The following is a 12,993-nucleotide window of genomic DNA, read 5'->3' on the forward strand; positions in this document are numbered from 1 at the left end:
TAAAAAGCAATGACTGCAATGATAAATAAATGTGTATATCCATTTTGGCTTTGAGCTAATGTGTCCGATGTGCCTAATATAATTACTTGAAATAATGTCCTATTAATATATGTGTGCACCGTATTAAGGGGTATTGCTATAATTAGTCCTAGGCAGCGTTCCGGACGAGCGGTGCAGCCGCCCGTCTTGCTGTATGTTATATGTGATTTTTAGCAACAAGAAATCTATGACGGCACTGCTAATCTCACGGCAGTAGCTATAGGAATTAATAACTTCCTTTGCTGACTTCCCACTGACGTATTGTATTAGTCAGGAACTATTAGAGTAAATATATTAAATATACTGATTCAGTTCTATTATATGAGGTTACTATATATGAAACATTCGTGAAGATACTTAGCGGGAGTGGCTGCAGTGGTTAACAATTCTATTTGCTTAATGCTTAATACATTAACCTATGGGTCCATGTGAATACAGTTCCTTATAAGGATACCTTTAACTGCGTAATATCGGCAGCAGTAAGCATCAATTTGACCACAAAGGCACCTACTGCAACTGCCCGTTTTTGCTGGAGACCACATGTGACTGTTAGGAACAAGAAATAAATAACGGCACTGCCAATTTTATGGCAGCAGTTATAGGAAACAAGAATTCTCCTTGCCTGATATCCCACTGATGTGTTGTATTAAACAAGAACCATTAGAGTGGATACCTAATGGTATATTGATTAGGCTTACTCAGCTTTATAATATATGAGGTCACCATATATGAAATAACTGTTATGATACTCTGAATTATGCCGTGCAGCTGCAGTGATTAATAATCCTATATGTTTAATGCCAAATGCATATACTGGTTTATCTAAATAGAGATCTCAATAATAACACTGTGAACTGCGCAATATAAGCAATAAAAAGTAATTATTTGATCACAGAGGCACCACTTATAATTGTAGAGTGCACACTGACACGTTTCTACTGTGCATATTATATTAAGTGTGGCACTATATGAACATACAGGTGCTCTGGTTAGCCCCAATTACTGAATTCATTGACCATACCTAGGTTCTTTTGAACTGCAGACCTTTCTTGAAAAACATAACATGGTGGTTTAACAACTAGTGATATTATATCAATAGTATCATACAGCAGATTCACAGTCTATATTGCCAGTATTTTCCAGGCAACTGTGCCAATATAATACAAGATAATGGGCAGTGTGAGAATTCCAATTGTCACATTAAAAGATTTGGATCTCACCTCATATATAATTGTTGTACAATAATTAAGTACACAATAAATTATTTTCAGTAATTTAATCATGCAGGCATAATAATATACAATATCCCAAGGGTATGATCTTATGGAACCCTCAATAATTATTTGAATACAGCACTTATTTTCTGCTACTGTTATCTATAAATATATGTATACTTATTAATGAATTACATTGGATTCAATTACCCACAGATCCTTCAGTGAGAACGTTTGTTTAAGTATAACATAGCAGGAATTAGTACGGTCCACGCATATTAGGATTATTTTACAATACAAATACAAAATGCACTCGGCACACCAGCTCTGTTTTTAATCTTTATCCACTTATTTTCATTCTTTTTCACTTTCCTTACTATCTTTCATTACTTCGCTTGATTCTTAATAAAGGACAATACTAGTCTGAAAAAATTATCTCAATTATCTATATACACAATAAACATTGAATGTGGCATTTTGCCTATATGTGTGAATAATACAGGGATTTTAACGAATTATCAATAAAGAAATTAATTTTAATACAGTAGATATTGGGTTGTGTGCACCGCACAAATAACTGATTTCTTTTTTCTTTCCCCTCCCTTTGGGGATTTGACTTTATACAATAACAAACTGTTCAATTTTTTGGTTGTCCTGACAGTCGTAGTGATTTTTTGTAAACTGTTCCGGATTATCGGTGAAACGTCAAAGTGATTGTTCTTTCATTATATATAATTTTAAAAAAACAGAGCACCATATTTTTCGCAAATTGACCCAATACTTAATAGTGGTAAACCTAGCTAAAGAAAGTTATAGCCTGGTTGACCAACCTTGCATAATTAAACATTTAATATTAATCTTTATTAAAAAGCAATGACTGCAATGATAAATAAATGTGTATATCCATTTTAAAGTAAGCATTTTGCAAAGTTTTTTAAGTGATTATTTTTAATTTGAAGAAAACAAATATACAGAATTCTTTATTTCTAACATCTTGACCAATTATTATCTACTGTAAGTACTCTTCTCAAGATCACAGTTTACTGGATTTTTTAATAAATATGGGTTCACTTGGGATTGAACTCAGGACTTTCTCCGTGTAAAGCAGATATGCTAACCACTATGCTATGAAACCACAACATAAACTGTTCTCACACTAGAAGATATTTATGGTCATCTTGACAATCAAATGCCCCAAAATCTGAGGTACACACTAAGTGATTTTGTTTAAAAATCCAATTATATGTCGCACAACACTGAATTTTCATATGTCCGCAATTAAACAGCATGACTTAGTCATGAAAAAATGCAGAAAATATGGTCAGTTTATCGAGAACCTCCAAGTACCACATAGTGCACTAATATAGTAGGCTGAGATTTTTTTTTATCTTGGCTGACCGATTCAATAACCGAAGGAGTGTGTTTGTGACCATCAGTTCTCTGGTTTATCGGAAATACACCAAATGGTCATTTAAAAACACTACCCAGTAAAACAGGATGAGCAACCAATTTTTTGCAATTGACTTTAATAATTGTATAGTGGGTACATAGATAAATACAGTTGTAACATGGTTGACCAAACTTGCATTACCCAACATGTAAAATACAAATTTAGCAAAGAGCAATGTGTGCAATGTTGAATAAACCTGCATATTCCCATTTTAAATAAAGAATTTTTGAAGCTTTTCAAGTGAATATTTATAATTTTAAAAACTATATACACAAAAATCATTATTTCTAACATTTTGACCAATTATCATCTGCAGGTGTCACACTTATCAAAATCACTTTTCAGTGATTTTTCTTGCCATGTTACCATAAAGTGCCTGTATTACAAATACTACATATAAATAAATGCCCTTTCACAACATAACTTAAGCATAATACTTGAAAAAGACTTTAGTAATAATCAATATACTATCTATCCAGAAGTCAAATCTATCAGCATTTTTGCTAAACTTGCAAATAGTAATTATGGAAATATTTATTTACATTTAAAGTAAATAATCTGGAAGTGAATATTAGCTACATCAAAACATGATTGCAGTTTATCATGCATTAATCATGCAATACCAAACCTTGGCAGCATTATCAAGTTGCTAGTGAAGTCATGTGAACAGTGAAGTCCTGGAAAGAATAGCTGTGCTTGGTGAACTGGTGATGGAAATGTTGGTTTAAGTGATTTATTTAACTGTACTCAGTTAAGATGATTTATGGAAAAAGGTAGTTAGATATGATACTACAATTTATTTGTTTACTATAAATGAAATATATGATACATTGCTACCAATTTCTTATAAAACAAGAAGATTATTTGAATCTGCTCCAGATTTTTAATCAGTTGTTTGCTGTAATAAGTTATTTTATAATTAAAAGCTAATAGATATTAAAAATAACATTTATTTCCATATTTAGAGAAGAAATTGAATTTTGTAAGTGAACAAATGACATGTTTCACATTGAGCAGTAGCAGGTCAGATGTTATAAGAATGATAGTGAAGAAAATTTTCATAAATCATAAATTAGTGCAAAAATATGGTTCCACTGGGGATTGAACCCAGGACCTTCTGCGTTTAAAGCAGATGTGATAACCACTACACTATGAAACCAATATGCACTACAATAACAAACTGTTCAATTTTTTGGTTGTCCTGACAGTCGTAGTGATTTTTGGTAAACTGTTCGGGATTATCGGTGAAACGTCAAAGTGATTGTTCTTTCATTATATATAATTTTAAAAAAACAGAGCACCATATTTTTGGCAAATTGACCCAATACTTAATAGTGGTAAACCTAGCTAAAGAAAGTTATAGCCTGGATGACCAACCTTGCATAATTAAACATTTAATATTAATCTTTATTGAAAAGCAATGACTGCAATGATAAATAAATGTGTATATCCATTTTAAAGTAAGAATTTTGCAAATTTTTTTAAGTGATTATTTTTAATTTGAAGAAAACAAATATACAAAATTCTTTATTTCTAACATCTTGACCAATTATTATCTACTGTAAGTACTCTTATCAAGATCACAGTTTACTGGACTTTTTAATAAATATGGGTTCAGTTGGGATTGAACTCAGGACTTTCTCCGTGTAAAGCAAATATGCTAACCACTATGCTATGAAACCACAACATAAACTGTTCTCACACTAGAAGATATTTATGGTCATCTTGACAATCAAATGCCCCAAAATCTGAGGTACACACTAAGTGATTTTGTTTAAAAATCCAATTATATGTTGCACAACACTGAATTTTCATATGTCCGCAATTAAGCAGCATGACTTAGTCATGAAAAAATGCAGAAAATATGGTCAGTTTATCGAGAACCTCCAAGTACCACATAGTGCACTAATATAGTAGGCTGAGATTTTTTTTATCTTGGCTGACTGATTCAATAACCGAAGGAGTGTGTTTGTGACCATCAGTTCTCTGGTTTATCGGAAATACACCAAATGGTCATTTAAAAACACTACCCAGTAAAACAGGATGAGCAACCAATTTTTTGCAATTAACTTTAATAATTGTATAGTGGGTACATAGATAAAGACAGTTGTAACATGGTTGACCAAACTTGCATTACCCAACATTTAAAATAAAAATTTAGCAAAGAGCAATGTGTGCAATGTTGAATAAACCTGCATATTCCCATTTTAAATAAAGACTTTTTGAAGCTTTTCAAGTGAATATTTATAATTTGAAAAACTATATACACAAAAATCATTATTTCTAACATTTTGACCAATTATCATCTGCAGGTGTCACACTTATCAAAATCACTTTTCAGTGATTTTTCTTGCCATGTTACCATAAAGTGCCTGTATTACAAATACTACATATAAATAAATGCCCTTTCACAACATAACTTAAGCATAATACTCGAAAAAGACTTTAGTAATAATCAATATACTATCTATCCAGAAGTCAAATCTATCAGCATTTTTGCTAAACTTGCAAATAGTAATTATGGAAATATTTATTTACATTTAAAGTAAATAATCTGGAAGTGAATATTAGCTACATCAAAACATGATTGCAGTTTATCATGCATTAATCATGCAATACCAAACCTTGGCAGCATTATCAAGTTGCTAGTGAAGTCATGTGAACAGTGAAGTCCTGGAAAGAATAGCTGTGCTTGGTGAACTGGTGATGGAAATGTTGGTTTAAGTGATTTATTTAACTGTACTCAGTTAAGATGATTTATGGAAAAAGGTAGTTAGATATGATACTACAATTTATTTGTTTACTATAAATGAAATATATGATACATTGCTACCAATTTCTTATAAAACAAGAAGATTATTTGAATCTGCTCCAGATTTTTAATCAGTTGTTTGCTGTAATAAGTTATTTTATAATTAAAAGCTAATAGATATTAAAAATAACATTTATTTCCATATTTAGAGAAGAAATTGAATTTTGTAAGTGAACAAATGACATGTTTCACATTGAGCAGTAGCAGGTCAGATGTTATAAGAATGATAGTGAAGAAAATTTTCATAAATCATAAATTAGTGCAAAAAATGGTTCCACTGGGGATTGAACCCAGGACCTTCTGCGTGTAAAGCAGAGGTGATAACCACTACACTATGAAACCAATATGCAATACAATAACAAACTGTTCAATTTTTTGGTTGTCCTGACAGTCGTAGTGATTTTTGGTAAACTGTTCCGGATTATCGGTGAAACGTCAAAGTGATTGTTCTTTCATTATATATAATTTAAAAAAAACAGAGCACCATATTTTTGGCAAATTGACCCAATACTTAATAGTGGTACACCTAGCTAAAGAAATTTATAGCCTGGTTGACCAACCTTGCATAATTAAACATTTAATATTAATCTTTATTAAAAAGCAATGACTGCAATGATAAATAAATGTGTATATCCATTTTAAAGTAAGCATTTTGCAAAGTTTTTTAAGTGATTATTTTTAATTTGAAGAAAACAAATATACAAAATTCTTTATTTCTAACATCTTGACCAATTATTATCTACTGTAAGTACTCTTATCAAGATCACAGTTTACTGGATTTTTTAATAAATATGGGTTCACTTGGGATTGAACTCAGGACTTTCTCCGTGTAAAGCAGATATGCTAACCACTATGTTATGAAACCACAACATAAACTGTTCTCACACTAGAAGATATTTATTGTCATCTTGACAATCAAATGCCCCAAAATCTGAGGTACACACTAAGTGATTTTGTTTAAAAATCCAATTATATGTCGCACAATACTGAATTTTCATATGTCCGCAATTAAGCAGCATGACTTAGTCATGAAAAAATGCAGAAAATATGGTCAGTTTATCGAGAACCTCCAAGTACCACATAGTGCACTAATATAGTAGGCTGAGATTTTTTTTATCTTGGCTGACCTATTCAATAACCGAAGGAGTGTGTTTGTGACCATCAGTTCTCTGGTTTATCGGAAATACACCAAATGGTCATTTAAAAACACTACCCAGTAAAACAGGATGAGCAACCAATTTTTTGCAATTGACTTTAATAATTGTATAGTGGGTACATAGATAAAGACAGTTGTAACATGGTTGACCAAACTTGCATTACCCAACATTTAAAATAAAAATTTAGCAAAGAGCAATGTGTGAAATGTTGAATAAACCTGCATATTCCAATTTTAAATAAAGAATTTTTGAAGCTTTTCAAGTGAATATTTATAATTTTAAAAACTATATACACAAAAATCATTATTTCTAACATTTTGACCAATTATCATCTGCAGGTGTCACACTTATCAAAATCACTTTTCAGTGATTTTTCTTGCCATGTTACCATAAAGTGCCTGTATTACAAATACTACATATAAATAAATGCCCTTTCACAACATAACTTAAGCATAATACTCGAAAAAGACTTTAGTAATAATCAATATACTATCTATCCAGAAGTCAAATCTATCAGCATTTTTGCTAAACTTGCACATAATAATGATGGAAATATTTATTTAGATTTAAAGTAAATAATCTGGAAGTGAATATTAGCTACATCAAAACATGATTGCAGTTTATCATGCATTAATCATGCAATACCAAACCTTTGCAGCATTATCAAGTTGCTAGTGAAGTCATGTGAACAGTGAAGTCCTGGAAAGAATAGCTGTGCTTTGGTGAACTGGTGATGGAAATGTTGGTTTAAGTGATTTATTTAACTGTACTCAGTTAAGATGATTTATGGAAAAAGGTAGTTAGATATGATACTACAATTTATTTGTTTACTATAAATGAAATATATGATACATTGCTACCAATTTCTTATAAAACAAGAAGATTATTTGAATCTGCTCCATATTTTTAATCAGTTGTTTGCTGTAATAAGTTATTTTATAATTAAAAGCTAATAGATATTAAAAATAACATTTATTTCCATATTTAGAGAAGAAATTGAATTTTGTAAGTGAACAAATGACATGTTTCACATTGAGCAGTAGCAGGTCAGATGTTATAAGAATGATAGTGAAGAAAATTTTCATAAATCATAAATTAGTGCAAAAATATGGTTCCACTGGGGATTGAACCCAGGACCTTCTGCGTGTAAAGCAGATGTGATAACCACTACACTATGAAACCAATATGCAATACAATAACAAACTGTTCAATTTTTTGGTTGTCCTGACAGTCGTAGTGATTTTTGGTAAACTGTTCCGGATTATCGGTGAAACGTCAAAGTGATTGTTCTTTCATTATATATAATTTTAAAAAATCAGAGCACCATATTTTTGGCAAATTGACCCAATACTTAATAGTGGTACACCTAGCTAAAGAAAGTTATAGCCTGGTTGACCAACCTTGCATAATTAAACATTTAATATTAATCTTTATTAAAAAGCAATGACTGCAATGATAAATAAATGTGTATATCCATTTTAAAGTAAGCATTTTGCAAAGTTTTTTAAGTGATTATTTTTAATTTGAAGAAAACAAATAAACAAAATTCTTTATTTCTAACATCTTGACCAATTATTATCTACTGTAAGTACTCTTATCAAGATCACAGTTTACTGGATTTTTTAATAAATTTGGGTTCACTTGGGATTGTACTCAGGACTTTCTCCGTGTAAAGCAGATATGCTAACCACTATGCTATGAAACCACAACATAAACTGTTCTCACACTAGAAGATATTTATGGTCATCTTGACAATCAAATGCCCCAAAATCTGAGGTACACACTAAGTGATTTTGTTTAAAAATCCAATTATATGTCGCACAACACTGAATTTTCATATGTCCGCAATTAAGCAGCATGACTTAGTCATGAAAAAATGCAGAAAATATGGTCAGTTTATCGAGAACCTCCAAGTACCACATAGTGCACTAATATAGTAGGCTGAGATTTTTTTTATCTTGGCTGACCGATTCAATAACCGAAGGATTGTGTTTGGGACCATCAGTTCTCTGGTTTATCGGAAATACACCAAATGGTCATTTAAAAACACTACCCAGTAAAACAGGATGAGCAACCAATTTTTTGCAATTGACTTTAATAATTGTATAGTGGGTACATAGATAAAGACAGTTGTAACATGGTTGACCAAACTTGCATTACCCAACATTTAAAATAAAAATTTAGCAAAGAGCAATGTGTGCAATGTTGAATAAACCTGCATATTCCCATTTTAAATAAAGAATTTTTGAAGCTTTTTAAGTGAATATTTATAATTTTAAAAACTATATACACAAAAATCATTATTTCTAACATTTTGACCAATTATCATCTGCAGGTGTCACACTTATCAAAATCACTTTTCAGTGATTTTTCTTGCCATGTTACCATAAAGTGCCTGTATTACAAATACTACATATAAATAAATGCCCTTTCACAACATAACTTAAGCATAATACTCGAAAAAGACTTTAGTAATAATCAATATACTATCTATCCAGAAGTCAAATCTATCAGCATTTTTGCTAAACTTGCAAATAGTAATTATGGAAATATTTATTTACATTTAAAGTAAATAATCTGGAAGTGAATATTAGCTACATCAAAACATGATTGCAGTTTATCATGCATTAATCATGCAATACCAAACCTTGGCAGCATTATCAAGTTGCTAGTGAAGTCATGTGAACAGTGAAGTCCTGGAAAGAATAGCTGTGCTTGGTGAACTGGTGATGGAAATGTTGGTTTAAGTGATTTATTTAACTGTACTCAGTTAAGATGATTTATGGAAAAAGGTAGTTAGATATGATACTACAATTTATTTGTTTACTATAAATGAAATATATGATACATTGCTACCAATTTCTTATAAAACAAGAAGATTATTTGAATCTGCTCCAGATTTTTAATCAGTTGTTTGCTGTAATAAGTTATTTTATAATTAAAAGCTAATAGATATTAAAAATAACATTTATTTCCATATTTAGAGAAGAAATTGAATTTTGTAAGTGAACAAATGACATGTTTCACATTGAGCAGTAGCAGGTTAGATGTTATAAGAATGATAGTGAAGAAAATTTTCGTAAATCATAAATTAGTGCAAAAATATGGTTCCACTGGGGATTGAACCCAGGACCTTCTGCGTGTAATGCAGATGTGATAACCACTACACTATGAAACCAATATGCAATACAATAACAAACTGTTACATTTTTTGGTTGTCCTGACAGTCGTAGTGATTTTTGGTAAACTGTTCCGGATTATCGGTGAAACGTCAAAGTGATTGTTCTTTCATTATATATAATTTAAAAAAAACAGAGCACCATATTTTTGGCAAATTGACCCAATACTTAATAGTGGTAAACCTAGCTAAAGAAAGTTATAGCCTGGTTGACCAACCTTGCATAATTAAACATTTAATATTAATCTTTATTGAAAAGCAATGACTGCAATGATAAATAAATGTGTATATCCATTTTAAAGTAAGCATTTTGCAAAGTTTTTTAAGTGATTATTTTTAATTTGAAGAAAACAAATATACAAAATTCTTTATTTCTAACATCTTGACCAATTATTATCTACTGTAAGTACTCTTATCAAGATCACAGTTTACTGGACTTTTTAATAAATATGGGTTCAGTTGGGATTGAACTCAGGACTTTCTCCGTGTAAAGCAAATATGCTAACCACTATGCTATGAAACCACAACATAAACTGTTCTCACACTAGAAGATATTTATGGTCATCTTGACAATCAAATGCCCCAAAATCTGAGGTACACACTAAGTGATTTTGTTTAAAAATCCAATTATATGTTGCACAACACTGAATTTTCATATGTCCGCAATTAAGCAGCATGACTTAGTCATGAAAAAATGCAGAAAATATGGTCAGTTTATCGAGAACCTCCAAGTACCACATAGTGCACTAATATAGTAGGCTGAGATTTTTTTTATCTTGGCTGACCGATTCAATAACCGAAGGAGTGTGTTTGTGACCATCAGTTCTCTGGTTTATCGGAAATACACCAAATGGTCATTTAAAAACACTACCCAGTAAAACAGGATGAGCAACCAATTTTTTGCAATTGACTTTAATAATTGTATAGTGGGTACATAGATAAAGACAGTTGTAACATGGTTGACCAAACTTGCATTACCCAACATTTAAAATACAAATTTAGCAAAGAGCAATGTGTGCAATGTTGAATAAACCTGCATATTCCCATTTTAAATAAAGAATTTTTGAAGCTTTTCAAGTGAATATTTATAATTTGAAAAACTATATACACAAAAATCATTATTTCTAACATTTTGACCAATTATCATCTGCAGGTGTCACACTTATCAATATCACTTTTCAGTGATTTTTCTTGCCATGTTACCATAAAGTGCCTGTATTACAAATACTACATATAAATAAATGCCCTTTCACAACATAACTTAAGCATAATACTCGAAAAAGACTTTAGTAATAATCAATATACTATCTATCCAGAAGTCAAATCTATCAGCATTTTTGCTAAACTTGCACATAGTAATTATGGAAATATTTCTTTACATTTAAAGTAAATAATCTGGAAGTGAATATTAGCTACATCAAAACATGATTGCAGTTTATCATGCATTAATCATGCAATACCAAACCTTGGCAGCATTATCAAGTTGCTAGTGAAGTCATGTGAACAGTGAAGTCCTGGAAAGAATAGCTGTGCTTTGGTGAACTGGTGATGGAAATGTTGGTTTAAGTGATTTATTTAACTGTACTCAGTTAAGATGATTTATGGAAAAAGGTAGTTAGATATGATACTACAATTTATTTGTTTACTATAAATGAAATATATGATACATTGCTACCAATTTCTTATAAAACAAGAAGATTATTTGAATCTGCTCCAGATTTTTAATCAGTTGTTTGCTGTAATAAGTTATTTTATAATTAAAAGCTAATAGATATTAAAAATAACATTTATTTCCATATTTAGAGAAGAAATTGAATTTTGTAAGTGAACAAATGACATGTTTCACATTGAGCAGTAGCAGGTCAGATGTTATAAGAATGATAGTGAAAATTTTTTTCGTAAATCATAAATTAGTGCAAAAATATGGTTCCACTGGGGATTGAACCCAGGACCTTCTGCGTGTAAAGCAGATGTGATAACCACTACACTATGAAACCAATATGCAATGCAATAACAAACTGTTCAATTTTTTGGTTGTCCTGACAGTCGTAGTGATTTTTGGTAAACTGTTCCGGATTATCGGTGAAACGTCAAAGTGATTGTTCTTTCATTATATATAATTTTAAAAAAACAGAGCACCATATTTTTGGCAAATTGACCCAATACTTAATAGTGGTAAACCTAGCTAAAGAAAGTTATAGCCTGGTTGACCAACCTTGTATAATTAAACATTTAATATTAATCTTTATTGAAAAGCAATGACTGCAATGATAAATAAATGTGTATATCCATTTTAAAGTAAGCATTTTGCAAAGTTTTTTAAGTGATTATTTTTAATTTGAAGAAAACAAATATACAAAATTCTTTATTTCTAACATCTTGACCAATTATTATCTACTGTAAGTACTCTTATCAAGATCACAGTTTACTGGACTTTTTAATAAATATGAGTTCAGTTGGGATTGAACTCAGGACTTTCTCCGTGTAAAGCAAATATGCTAACCACTATGCTATGAAACCACAACATAAACTGTTCTCACACTAGAAGATATTTATGGTCATCTTGACAATCAAATGCCCCAAAATCTGAGGTACACACTAAGTGATTTTGTTTAAAAATCCAATTATATGTTGCACAACACTGAATTTTCATATGTCCGCAATTAAGCAGCATGACTTAGTCATGAAAAAATGCAGAAAATATGGTCAGTTTATCGAGAACCTCCAAGTACCACATAGTGCACTAATATAGTAGGCTGAGATTTTTTTTATCTTGGCTGACCGATTCAATAACCGAAGGAGTGTGTTTGTGACCATCAGTTCTCTGGTTTATCGGAAATACACCAAATGGTCATTTAAAAACACTACCCAGTAAAACAGGATGAGCAACCAATTTTTTGCAATTGACTTTAATAATTGTATAGTGGGTACATAGATAAAGACAGTTGTAACATGGTTGACCAAACTTGCATTACCCAACATTTAAAATAAAAATTTAGCAAAGAGCAATGTGTGCAATGTTGAATAAACCTGCATATTCCCATTTTAAATAAAGAATTTTTGAAGCTTTTCAAGTGAATATTTATAATTTGAAAAACTATATACACAAAAATCATTATTTCTAAAATTTTGACCAATTATCA

At 30.7% G+C, this 12,993-nt stretch overlaps 5 non-coding genes across 5 annotated transcripts; all 5 read right to left on the bottom strand.

Moving 5' to 3' along the window:
- Positions 1-3,789: 3,789 nt before the first annotated feature.
- Positions 3,790-3,862, bottom strand: TRNAL-UAA (transfer RNA leucine (anticodon UAA)). The gene has a single exon. It is a non-coding gene; the product is annotated as a tRNA-Leu (tRNA).
- Positions 3,863-5,784: 1,922 nt separating this feature from the next.
- Positions 5,785-5,857, bottom strand: TRNAV-UAC (transfer RNA valine (anticodon UAC)). Its single transcript has one exon. It is a non-coding gene; the product is annotated as a tRNA-Val (tRNA).
- A 1,924-nt stretch (positions 5,858-7,781) lies between these two features.
- TRNAV-UAC (transfer RNA valine (anticodon UAC)) lies at positions 7,782-7,854 on the bottom strand. The gene has a single exon. It is a non-coding gene; the product is annotated as a tRNA-Val (tRNA).
- Positions 7,855-9,777: 1,923 nt separating this feature from the next.
- Positions 9,778-9,850, bottom strand: TRNAV-UAC (transfer RNA valine (anticodon UAC)). The gene has a single exon. It is a non-coding gene; the product is annotated as a tRNA-Val (tRNA).
- A 1,924-nt stretch (positions 9,851-11,774) lies between these two features.
- On the bottom strand, positions 11,775-11,847 carry TRNAV-UAC (transfer RNA valine (anticodon UAC)). The gene has a single exon. It is a non-coding gene; the product is annotated as a tRNA-Val (tRNA).
- Positions 11,848-12,993: the final 1,146 nt, after the last annotated feature.

The sequence above is a fragment of the Pseudophryne corroboree genome, chromosome 11, assembly GCF_028390025.1.
Source record: "Pseudophryne corroboree isolate aPseCor3 chromosome 11, aPseCor3.hap2, whole genome shotgun sequence".
NCBI lineage: Eukaryota > Metazoa > Chordata > Amphibia > Anura > Myobatrachidae > Pseudophryne > Pseudophryne corroboree.